Source organism: Apodemus sylvaticus, chromosome 6, assembly GCF_947179515.1.
Source record: "Apodemus sylvaticus chromosome 6, mApoSyl1.1, whole genome shotgun sequence".
In the NCBI taxonomy this organism is placed as follows: Eukaryota; Metazoa; Chordata; class Mammalia; order Rodentia; family Muridae; genus Apodemus; species Apodemus sylvaticus.
The window spans coordinates 107240916-107253270 of NC_067477.1; the positions used below are offsets into that span (position 1 = coordinate 107240916).

The window sequence follows — 12355 nt, forward strand, 5'->3', positions numbered from 1 at the left end:
GACTCCTGCAAACACAGAGTAGACATTTGGGTCTTCTGTGATGTGAGTGGGGCAGGCCTGAGGGGACCAAATAATGAAGACCTAAGAGATGGAAGGTCCAAATAGACTCTACAGTGGCCTGTGCCCTCATTTTGAGGCAGGGTCTTCAGAGTCTTCTGCCCACTGCTGGGGACTCTCTCCTCTGGGGCAGACCTCTTTTGAAGATATAGGTTTCAAGGGCTAGTGAAATGACTCAGTGCATAAAGACATTTGTCCCCAAACCTGACCTTCTGAGTTTAATCCACAGGACCTGCATAATGGGAGCAGGGGACCAATCCCTGAAAGTTGTCCTCTGAGCCCTTTTTCCACATGCCAACGCGTGGATGCACCCACACATATACATACGGAAAAATAAAATGTAATAAAAATAAATAAGATTCAGGCTTCATCTCTTTGAAACCAGGTGTTCTTTACCAGCTCTGACTGGGTGTGGGTTTTGATGAAGAAGAAATGATTATGAACCCCACAGACACCGTAGGGTGCTTCCACGAGGCCAGAAAAACATCTTGTATAGATCCCTCTTGTCACCATTATAAAGATGCTTAGTTTTGCTAGATGCATGTCTGAGGTGATTGCCACCAAGGCTGGGTTAGGGACGCTGGGCTGGGAGCAGCCAGCAGAGCTTGGAGTGTCTGGTAGGAACCCTGAGAACGCTGGGCGCCTACAACTCCAAGCAGCTGGCTTTGAGGAATGGTTGCATGCCTGCACAACTTAAAATTCTGCAGTTTGGGGCGGGAGGGGGAGCGCGGGGGTGGGCCCCCACGCGTCCCATTTCTCTTCCGGGCTGTTGCTTGTGTTTTCGCTCAGCGCGCCAGTGCGGGGAGGCCAGGCGTGTCTTCTGGACCACACGCTGCCCTTGCATAGGTCCTTGGTTGTTAATTCAACCCTAGCTGGAGCCATCTCCCGGTGACTCCCTCTCCCATTTCCCCCTTTCCACTCAGTTCCTTTTTCCTTTCTCCATATGCTTGGTGCATAAGTCCAACCATCTCTTCAGACTTGGTAAGTCGAGGAAAGGAACAAACTATCCTGTTCCTCACTGTGAGTCTTCAGGAGCGGGTGGTGGCAAACAGTGGCAGAATCAGGGTCGTTTCCTCCTTTGCACTTTGTTGTAAAACAAGTTGGGGCCTCGAGACAGCTCAAGAAAACCCTGGCAGTTTTGCGAAGTGTTGCTTTGGACACGACTTTCGAGAGGCATTTTGCTTAGACCACGGGAGAGGTTATTTTTCTTCTTCTGGATTGCAGTTCTCTCCCTGGAGTGCGCAGGGTGGGAGGCGTGGGATGTGACCTTGATATCCCTCTGGGGCAGGGCGGGACACTCCTGAGGAGGTGACTCTGCACTTGGGCCTGGCCGGGATGCAAGTCCCGCACTGCTGTGTCTGGGTCCAAGCATCTGTGCGTGGGGCTCGCCGTGGGATCCTCTCAGTTTGCCGTGGTCCGTGAGCGAGCGCCGCGCCCTGGGCCGGGGGAAACCCTGGCGGAGAGCAGGACGCCAGGCGGCAGGAGGAGCGGAGAGCAGCAGGGCGTTGACTGAGAGACTGGCCCCGCCCGGTCCCGCCCGCCTCTCGAAGCACCCAGCTCCAGCCCGGCGGGATCCGCGGACTCGGCGACCCGTGCGGGCTAGCCCGCTCTCCTGCCGCTGCGGCGGCGGGCGCGGGGCCGCGCGGAGAGGCCGGATCCCTGCAGCGCGGGCAGGCGGCGTCGCAGAACCCAGCCAGCCAGACGCGCCAGGACTCACGACTCCTGCAGGTACCTGATCGGGTCCCCACCTCCCCGCGCGTTCGTGACACTTCACCATGCGACCCCTCAACTTTATTGTACCTTCCCCCACCTTTTGCTCTTCCAGTCTCCAGTGGCTCTCAGGTCGTGGGTGCAAAATCTGCTTAGGGACTTTGTATCTTGCCGGGTGCCTGGCTTCCTCCTCATCCTCCAGTCCCGGAGCCGGAGCTGGAGCCTGCCGTCGCTGGAGCTGCGGCTCTGCCTGTTGCACGAGCTGCGGACTGCCCAAGCCGAGCGTGGGTCTCTTTGGACACCTGGGGAAGGGGAGCTAGGACCACCTTTTGGGGCTAGGAGGTTAAGTGGAGGACCGACTGGAGACTGGAGACTGGAGCCAAGGAAAGGCGGCACCTCGCGTGGGGGCAACCCCGGGGCGTTTCCTAAGCCGGGAAGCCCTTCCTTTCCTTTCTCGGGAGGAGGCGCTTTCCTGGCAAATGTTAGTGTTTCCCGGGCCGCCTGCTCCGCCTTCTCTGCCATCTCTCCCCCTCCCCTCTGCCCTGCAGTGTTGCAAGGCGCCCCGCGACAGTTGCAGGCAAGAGCGTACCCAGGGCCCTTCCTTTGGTGCGGCGCTGGGCTCGGGAACAGTCAGCGCGCTTTAGGTGGGGCGGCTTGGGACTCACTGGGCCCACGTGGAACGGTCCCCAGAGTCTCATTTGAATCTGCAGTAGTGGCGCGAGGTGGGTCCGCAGGGTCAGGAACTCTAATTTCTTTCATCCTCGCTGGTGGCTCCAATCAGACCTCAGGAAGTGCTTGGAAGGAGCTAGACCTGCCGGCAGGGGCCGCGGCGAGCCTAGCCCGGACGCCTTTCGCATTGCAGAGCTTCTGTCTTCTTGTGCCCCTCTCTTCCCTACTCCTTGCCTCCTTGTCCGATTTAGGACAGGAGCACCCTTTGCGACCTTGGTTTCTCCTTCCTTATGCCTGTCTAGTCTAGAAAGATCACGGTGATAGCTTTATTTTAGAGACCCTTGGCAAGGACAGAAATCTGCGAAGAACTCCTTCAACCCGTAAGAGTGACTTGAGGGGCCGGGTGGACCGGGATGTTCCTTTTGATCAAACGAGAGAGTGGATTTGTGCTTCTTCCAAGCTGTTAGGTTTTCTCTTTGACTCTGTCTGCTGAAGGCAGTGAGACAGGTGAGGAGGAAACTAGATGAGAAAGCTTCCCACTCTTTGCATAGATTTGTTTATACAATTTGCATAACCATCAGTTTAGGCCTGGGTTTTACTCCTCTAGTCTTCTTGTGAATACCCGTCCAGGTAAACAGGAAGCAAGCATTTCCCCCTAGCACTCTGCCTCCTGCTAAAGGTGATGGTTTTGCTAGAATGTCTTCTGATTCTGTACTTGAACTATTTCCCTGGCTTCCTAGCTCTTTGAGGTGATTCTCTTTGATTCTCTCTGTGTGCCCTTGGCCAGCCACAGCAAAGGATGCCAGAGTTAGTTTTGCTCTTTCTCCCTCCTCGTAATTGGCTTCCATTTCCTCTGAACACTGTTTGTCTTTTTAGGACTAGACCTTGCCAGTGTTGGGAAGGGGAGGAGAAAGTTGTGATGAAATGATTAAGACCTCTGGGTCTACAGCATGTTAACACAGTAATAGAACTAATGGGATTTTGTGTGGGAGCTGACAGTGCCTACACAAGCCATGAATGAAGGCAGCCTAGCTGTGTGCCTTGCCCAGGAGAGCAAGTTGGGAAGGCAAAAGCTGTTTTGGATTTGTTCAGAAATGTTAAAAATATTAATTGGCGTCTAATACCAGCTCTTCCCTGGTGCAGTGGCAAATGACTCACAAAATGAACTTGAAAGTGTATTTGACTTATAATTCCAGTTCATTGTGGCAGAGAAGTCACAGCAGCCGGAGCTGGAGAGAACTGGTCACTTTACGTTCATGGTGGAGAGCGAAGAGATGGAGTAACACATGATTGCTAGTAGTCTGGTAGCTTTCTAGTTTTTCATTCAGTCCCTAGCTCCAAGCCCAGAGAACAATGCTGCCCACGGTGGACGGGTCATCTCACATCACATCAATGGATGTAATTGAGATAATCTTTCACAGACATTGTTGGAGGCCCTTCCTCCAGGTGATTGAGACTGTGTCAAATTGACAGTTAAAAGTAACCATCACATTTGGGTTTGCCAGCAATTTCCCAACTAAGGGTCTTCCTTCTAATGCTTTTCTTCTTGGGAAGAAGAAAGAAGGCGATTCCTGTATTTTCTGTCCAGTGATCTCTTCCCTGCACTGTCATTCTTTACAGATACTGCATGACATCTCTCTGTTCTTCCACAGATTCCAGTCTGCTCTTGTATGGCCTTCGGTGTTGGAATGTGTGTCAGCTTGGAGAAAGCAGGTACCATAGGGCTTTCCTCCTCTTCCATTTAAAATAGAGGACATTCTAAATAGATAACACTTATTGGTTGCCTACGGCCTTGGCTGGATACTCTGCTAGGTGCTTTTCTGGGGATTGTCTCCTGTGAAGATGTAAGGCTTGCATTCTTTGTATTACTGCAGTGTGGATGTGGGAGCTTGCAGTGAATGGAGCCCTCTAGTGTGGCCTGAGGTCTCCCTAGGGGGGAAGGCTAGCTTTCTGGGGAGGTGCAGGCAGAGGGCAAGATGTATTATTCCCTTTTACTTCTCAGATGATGGATCCTTACAGTGTCACAAGTGAGACATATCTTTTCTAAAACCCTTTAAAAAATTTGAGGTCTCATGTAGTTCATGTTAGTCTCAGACTCACTGTGTAGTCAAAGATGATCTTGAACTTGGCTGGTCTCTGAGTACTGGAATTTCAGATGCGTGCTACTGTGCCTGATTTATACTGTGCTGGGATCTACCCAGGGTTTCTCTTGCATGTGCTTTACCAACCGGGCTACAGCCCTGACTCTCTTGTGTGAAATATCTACAAGGAGACATCAATCAAAGCGAACAGACTACGAAACCCAATAAACGGTCCTTGTGCTCTCTTTGACACTGGTCACTTCTCTGCACTCTTTCTGCTTAGCTACAAAGACTAGATTGCTATTATTGTTACCTTGCACTAGGATCTAAATGCTAAAGGCTTTTTTTAAAAAAAAACACATATTAACTCATTTCATTCTGAGGATTAACCACATGAGGTAGTAATCATTGCCCTGTTTTATAGGAGAAGGAGGAGACAAGGCCAGCCAGTTAGGACAATGTAAAGTCAGAAGTCTGAGTCCTGCAGTCGGCCTGCAGAACCTCTGTGGAGCTTAGGACCCTGCCCACTGTCTGGTTCCTTGGCTCACCTGCTGTGCCCTCTCTGTAGTGGAATCTCAGACAGTTTGGTCAAGTGACTGTTAGGGGAAGCCCGTGGTTATCAAGTGACTTCCGGTTCTGTGTCTCAACCTTAAGAGGAACCTGGAAGACTAGAATTTAAAAGCTCAGCTAAGGCTTAAAAGAACTAGGGCCTGAGTCATATTATGGCAGGAGTATAGAGACTGGCAAAATCATGCCAAGATTAACATACAAAGTCAGTCAGTGGTGGTACATGCCGCATGCATGTAATCCTAGCACTCAGGAGACAGAAGCAGGAAGAACTCTATGAGTTTAAGGTCAGCCTGGTCTACAGAGTGAGTTCTAGGACAGCCAAGGCTACACAGAGAAACCCTTTCTCAAAAACAAAACAAAACAAAAACAAAAACAAAAACAAAACCCCCAAACTCACAGAAACACAAAACACCCCCCAAAACAAAACCAAGAACAAAAACAAAAATAAACCAGCAAGAAAACTCTCCCAGAAGACAGAATTTAAAAGCTTTTGTCTTTTTCAGCAGCTTCTCAATGGACTCAGCTGATTTGAAAGGAAAGAGGTTTAGGTATAACCTAAAGGATCTATAAATAAATAAATAAATAAATAAATAAATAAATAAATAAGTAAATCACTAACTAGACAAACACTGTGGTTATTTTTAGATAATATCTGAGAAACCTAGAAGATTCATAGGTTAGAGCCACAGTGACACATCCCCTAACCCAGTGTCTGGAGGAACTGCCTGGAGGTTTGTCGCTTGGAGTCCTCGTGGCATCTTGATTATGGTAAGTCACAGCAGGGCAGAGATGACATAGCCATGTCTGATTCCAAACCCACTGCCTTCCAGCTTCATTTTCTTGACTCCAATGGCGAGTACTTGCTAGCAGATGAGTAAGAATTTTATTCTGAAGCCAACTTTTCTTTTTCTTTATTCTCTTTTCTGAGGTAGGCTCTTAAGTATCCCAGGCTGACCTCAAACCTTCTATGTAGCTGAGCCTTAAGTTTAAACTCTCAAGCCTCCTCCTGCCTCCTTCTCCTGAGTGCTGGGATGATAGGCCCACACCACTATAGCACTTGTGCAGAGCTGGGACTCAAACTCAGGACTCTGTGTATGCTAGGCAAGTACTCAGCCACCTGAGCCACATCGCCAGCCCTGCCGCTGATTTCTCATTTCCGACCTTGATCTGGTGCTAAGTGGGCCTAATGGAAGTGGAGTGAATAGGAGAGAAAGACAGAAACTTTCTGTTGGTATTTCACTTTTCCTGGGGTTGCTGTTGCAGGATGCAAGAGGTGGGGGAGGGGAGGATAGGAGTTGTCTTCAGTAAAATGCTTAGAACCTGGAATGAAATGCGAAAGCTGCAATGCTTGACTCTCTTATTTCTTGTCACTGTATTTCGAAGCTTCCCAGGATGAGTACATTATACAAGTAATCTTTAATAACCTAAAAATAGCTACTAGCCTAGATTGTGACATTGTCATTTTTTTGTTTGGGGGTGGGGTTGTCTCACTTTCTTTGGAATCCTGCAGAGCCTTAGACCATGATTTTCTTGTAAGAGATGCTGTATAAATATTGTCTTTAATTGCACAAGTGTTGAATGATAAAGGCTCATGGTCTGCTTGCTTTTAGTCAACAGTGCTACAATTGAGCAATCAGTGTTTATAAGCAGCTGGCTTTAGTGAGCTTGGGGACCTTCCAAGTGAATGAAATGTCCTGTTTACTCTCAACAGAGTACCTACTAGATGCTCCTCAAAGCTAATGACTAAGGAATGCAGTCAGATATTTGGTCTACAAGAATTTGAGCATCTGCCTGGTGATGTATATACTATGCTAGGAGCTGGGTATACTGTGGTAAGGATGACAGATAAGGAAGAGAAAAGGTGTGTGTGTGTGTGTGTGTGTTAAACTGATTTGATGAGGCCAACACACAAGAGATTTGATACCAATTTGAATATTAACTGTCTTAGCCAGGGTTTCTATTCCTGCACAAACATCATGACCAAGAAACGAGTTGGGGAGGAAAGGGTTTATTCAGCTTACACTTCCACATTGCTGATAATCACCAAGGAAGTCAGGACTGGAACTCAAACAGGTCAGGAAGCAGGAGCTGATGCAGAAGCCATGGAGGGATGTTCCTTACTGGCTTGCTCAGCCCGCTTTCTTATAGAACCCAAGAATACCAGCCTAGGGATGGCACCACCCACAAGGGGCCCTCCTCCCTTTGATCACTAATTGAGAAAATGCCCCACAGAAGGATCTCATGGAGGCACGTCCCCAACTGAAACTCCTTTCTCAGTGATAACTCTAGCCTGTGTCAAGTTGACATACAAAATCAGCCAGTACATTAACCTTAGTCAATTCCCATGGAAACACTGGAAATATTGTTCAACTAAATATCTGGGCAACCCAGCCAAGTTGACACATAGAATTAAACCAACCATTAGATCAGGTTTAGCAAAGTATGCTGACATAGAATTAAACCAACCATTAGATCAGGTTTAGCAAAGTATGCTGACATAGAATTAAACCAACCATTACATCAGGTTTAGCAAAGTATGCTGACTGGAAGGTCAATAATGAATGTCACAGTCATTGTCTTAGGGTTTCCTTTGCTGTGAAGAGACACCATAACCAAGGCAACTCTTTTTTTATTATTCTTATTCATTAATCTTTTTTTATTACAGTCCAGTCGTTATCCCCCTCCCAGTCTATCCTCTGACTTTTCCTCATCCTGTACCTTCTCACCCATCTCCAAGACGACGTCCCCATGTCCTCACCCCACCAGACCTCCCAACTCCCTGGGGCCTCAAGTCTTCCGAGAGTTAGGTGCATCTTCTCTCACTAAGGCCAGACCCAGCGGTCCTCTGCTGTATATGTGTCGAGGGCCTCGTATCAGCTGGTGTATGCTGACAAGGTAACTCTTATAAAGGGCAACATTTAATAGGGGCTTACTTGCACTTTCAGAGGTTGAGTCCACTATCATCATGGCAGGAAGCATGGAAACTCACAGGAAGGCATGATCCTCTGCTAGAGGAGCAGAGAGTCCTACATGTTGATCCAAAGCCAGCCAGAAGGAGGTTATCTTCCAGACAGCTAGGAGGAACATCTCAAAGCACCACCACAGTGATACACTTCCTCCAACAAGGCCACACCCAGTAGTGTCACTCCCCGGGCCAAGCATATTCCATCTACCACAATTATGCTATTTTTCCTTAAAGAAAGAACTCTCAGTGATCCAGTTAAAGCTATAGGAGGTAAGATTGAGCTAGGACCATAGAATTGAAATTGGTACATTTCAATTTACCAATCCATTTAATCACATTTCATTTAATCCATAGAATCATTTAATCCATTTTCTGCGCTATGATTCCCTCACCTTCCTCCCCTTTCCTGTTCCCTTTCTCATCTTCAACAGGGTCTCTCTATGTAGCCATGGCTGCCCTGGAGTTCAATATATAAACCAGGCTGGCCTCAAACTCAAAGGGATATACCCACCTCTGTCTCCTGAGAGCTGAGATTAATGTGAGCCCCCATGCTCAAAAGTTAAGACTCTTTTTGGTCAAGAAGACTTAAATCCTGGCAAGTAGTAGTGCTTTCAGACACCAGGCAGCCAGCAGACTGGATCCAGGAGCTTGGATATGCTTACGTCTCTTTACTTTTCTTTTGCTGCGAAGAAGTCTGGCTTTCTAAAAGTCTGATTCCTGTGCCAAGGTAACTATAAAAGTATCCCCTATGATTTATTTGAGGTAAGAGTTATAATTGGCCAAAAAGATGGGAGACTTTGTGGTTAAAGGCTGTGGTTTTTTCATTTGGCCTGAGACGATGCTTTGGTTCTGGCAAGGATGTTTTCACATTCTAGTCTTTGAAGTCAGTAAATAACACACACCAGGCAGTGGTTATCTCGTGGGCTTTTATGATGCCTATTTTATAAGTGTGGGATTTCATGAGACCACTGAAGAGGATATTTCATTCTAAGGGGTGGAAAGGAATTTGTTAAGGAAGGGTTGGGGCAAGAGGACCCCAAGCTGAGGACTGAATGCCAAGCATTGGGATAAGATTGTAGGAGAATGTTTGGGAGGAGCTTAAAGAGTGGGTCAGGTGCTAGGTCATGCTGTGGCTTTGAAGCCAAGTTCAAGATGTTACGGCTTTTTCAGAGAGCAGTGGGAAGACATGAATGGATTTGTAGTAGGGGCTCTGATTATCTTGGTGATTAGATTTCATCTGGGTAATCAACAGCTATGAGACGGTGTTCTGGGTTGATCCTCTTTGTTTTCAAAATTTATGTTTTCTGGGATGAAAGTATAAAAGAATGTGTCACATAAAACAATATAAATGTGTCATAGTTTTCTATCTGTCTATCTATCTATCTATCTATCTATCTATCTATCTATCTATCTATCTACCTATTTATCTGTCTATCATCTAACTTTCTGGCATCTATTTAGTATCCATCCATCCATCCATCCATCCATCCATCCATCCATCCATTTATCTGATACCTATCTAGCATATACCTACCAATCTATTTCTATGTGTTTATGTATGTGCATGTATGTATGCATGTATGTATGTATGATACCTTATCTTCCATTTCTATCCATCAGTAATATATCTATTTTTATCATTTATCTCTCTATATTTCCTTCCTTCCCCCCCTTCCTCCCTCCCTCCCTCCCTCCCTTCCTTCCTTCTTTCAGCCATCCATATCTGTTAGTTTACCCTTAGTCTTTGTCAAAACTAAAAATCCCCCAGTATCTGCAATCTTCTCATCATCTCCTCAAATCCTTTGTCACCATCCTTTGAAACTTACAGTGTAGTACAGTATAAAAGCAAACAATCCTTAACAATTCAAGAATAGTTTCTGGACTAGATTACTGTGCTTTGTTGTTGTCGGGAGGGAGTGCCTTGAGACGGGAAATAGCAGTCTGATGAAACTTCCTTTCTATGCCTTGAGAATTTTGGTCCTTTAGCAGACTCATCAACATCTTGATGAGAGCGAATGTCAGTGTGCTATGCATTTTTTGGCGAGCAACTGAGTTTTTCTAGACGTACCTTCTGTAAGGTGTTATACATGTTTGCTCATCACACGAAAGCTAGTACTTTGATGTGGAATGATAGAGTGAAAAGCATGAACGGCACAGCTGCACTATCTGCCTTTAAATGCTAATGGAGCCACTGCTTCTTACCAGGCATTTTTCTCAACAGAGCTCACTAACCTTTGTCTGCTCCTAGGTGGGCATCTCAGAATTCATTTTTATGCAGGCATTAGATCATGGGGCCCAGCTTCAGACTGTTTAGCTGGGACTTCGGTACTATGTAGTGTAGAAAAGAGGAAATAAGACGGGAACATTGGTTTTATATATGTGTGTGTGTGTATATATATATATAGCTATGAATAGAGTACCTGCTACATACAACATCACGAATAAGAGCAACTTACAGAAGGAAGAGGTCGTTTGGTTTACAGCTCCAGAGGGGCAGTCCGTAGAGTGGAGGGGTGTGGCTGTAAGCAGAGGGAGCCAGACGGTAACAGGTCACACTTTTAATCGTAAATGTGATGCAAAGAGAGTCAACTGGAAGTGGGAGGAAACAATGAAATCTTCACATACACACACACACACACACACACACACACAGGAAATGTAGTTCCTTTAGCAAAGCTGTACCACCTCTCCAAACAGTGCCACCAACTGTGTACCGAGTGTTCAAATATCTGAGCCTATGGGAGACGATTTTCACTGAAACCACCATAAGAGGACGACATCCTCATGCTGCACACCCCTGCACACCAACAGAAACTTAGGAGAAAACAGTGCTCATGGGTGTTGACCGCTTAGCTGATTTGGCCCAAGTAGATAACCACAAAGGGCACTGTACTATTTTATCCAAATTAGTTCCATGAACATGGTGTGTACCATCCGGTCTTCAGGAATTTCTTTAGGCTCTACTCAAATGGGTGAGTGTTGAGTGGCTGCGAATCTCCCTACTTACTTTAAGTAGGAAGCATGTACATGTGAACCTTTGTGCAAATCAGGTTAAGAAAGCCACTGCATTTCCCTCTGAGGCACCTGGGGTTTTATGTTTTCAGTATGCGTTCCTGTTTGCTGCGTGGTGAAGATATTCTTGCAGTATGGTGGGACATGAGGGACTTGAACACCTGCCCATAGGTACTGGGAAAAACTGGCTTCTGCAGCTTAGCCCTTGAGACACCAACGCCCCTGCTGGTTGGCGAACACAGTGCTCATTGGGTTTACTTTGTCTTCTAGCTCACTCTTCTGTTTTGTTCTCTCTCAGATCAAGGACTGGGAAGTCCAGAGAGAGGTAGATGCCTGTAGAAAATGAGTTGGATAAGAGGAGGTATGAGAATTAATTTTAATAAGTCAAATTAAAAGCATTTTTAAAACTTACATTGCCTGGGGATCTCATTATTTTATAAATTTTTTCATATTCATAAAGTGTAATGTTAGTCATAGCAGACTGGGCAAAGCATTAAAAAACATCCCTCCAGGATGGATCCCAGCACCTGGATGTGGATGTTTTGAAACATAAACACATCCCCCACCCTTTCCTTTTTATATAATGGCCTGGATACTACACAAGCCATAGTGTTAATTTCATCATATCTTTTAAGAAGTTAAGTAAAACTTGTTTTTCACTGCACAGAGTAGTCACTGTGGTAACATGTTACAGCAGAAGACACTTGGACCTCTGGGAATTTCATTGTAAATATACTGACAATTTATGGTTTGCCAAATGTGCTTTGTTTTCAGTTAGCAGCAATAAACGTTTTTCTGAAATACTCTGGAAATGCTATAACATGTCAGGGCTCAGACTGGGTGCAGAGAAGCAAGAACTTATACAACGGCCTGTGTTTGTCTCTCAAAATTCACACCTTAGGACTGTAATTGTGGTGATATTAAGAGCATGGAGAATCTGACTGAGATTCACATGTTGGGGGTATTTGGAGGTGTGGGGCTCTTTGGCAGGTAATTAGGATTCGATGACGTTATGTGGATGGAACCCCTGTGAGGGCATTGGTGGCTTTGTTAGGTGAGAAAGAGAGCCAGGACCTTGGCTTACTATGTGTGGCTCCTGATCCTTAGCATATAGCCAGAAGGACCAATCAGATGCCCCATCATGCTCTTGGACTTCCCAGACTTGAGAACTATGAGTTAAAGAAACTTACGTTCTTCATAATTTACTCCGTCTCCGGTGTTTTGATAGCAGTGGAAAGTGAATTGAGCCCAATTATGACTTCTTATTTTTGTTTTTATTTATTCACTTTAT

At 46.1% G+C, this 12355-nt stretch overlaps 1 protein-coding gene across 9 annotated transcripts in view; it reads left to right on the top strand.

The window, feature by feature from the left end:
- The first annotated feature begins 871 nt into the window (after nt 1-871).
- The window catches only part of Kcns3 (potassium voltage-gated channel modifier subfamily S member 3), a 57475-nt gene continuing 45991 nt past the window's right edge, over nt 872-12355 (top strand). For 2 of the 9 annotated variants that reach the window (XM_052186106.1, XM_052186109.1), the window contains exons 1-3: nt 1590-1785; nt 4089-4149; nt 5733-5855. The gene's annotated coding sequence lies outside the window, so the exon portion shown is untranslated. Of the gene's footprint in view, nt 1039-1589; nt 1786-2325; nt 2490-4088; nt 4150-5732; nt 5856-12355 lie in introns of those variants that run through there. The other 7 variants (XM_052186107.1, XM_052186111.1, XM_052186113.1 and 4 more) reach the window with 5 other exon arrangements.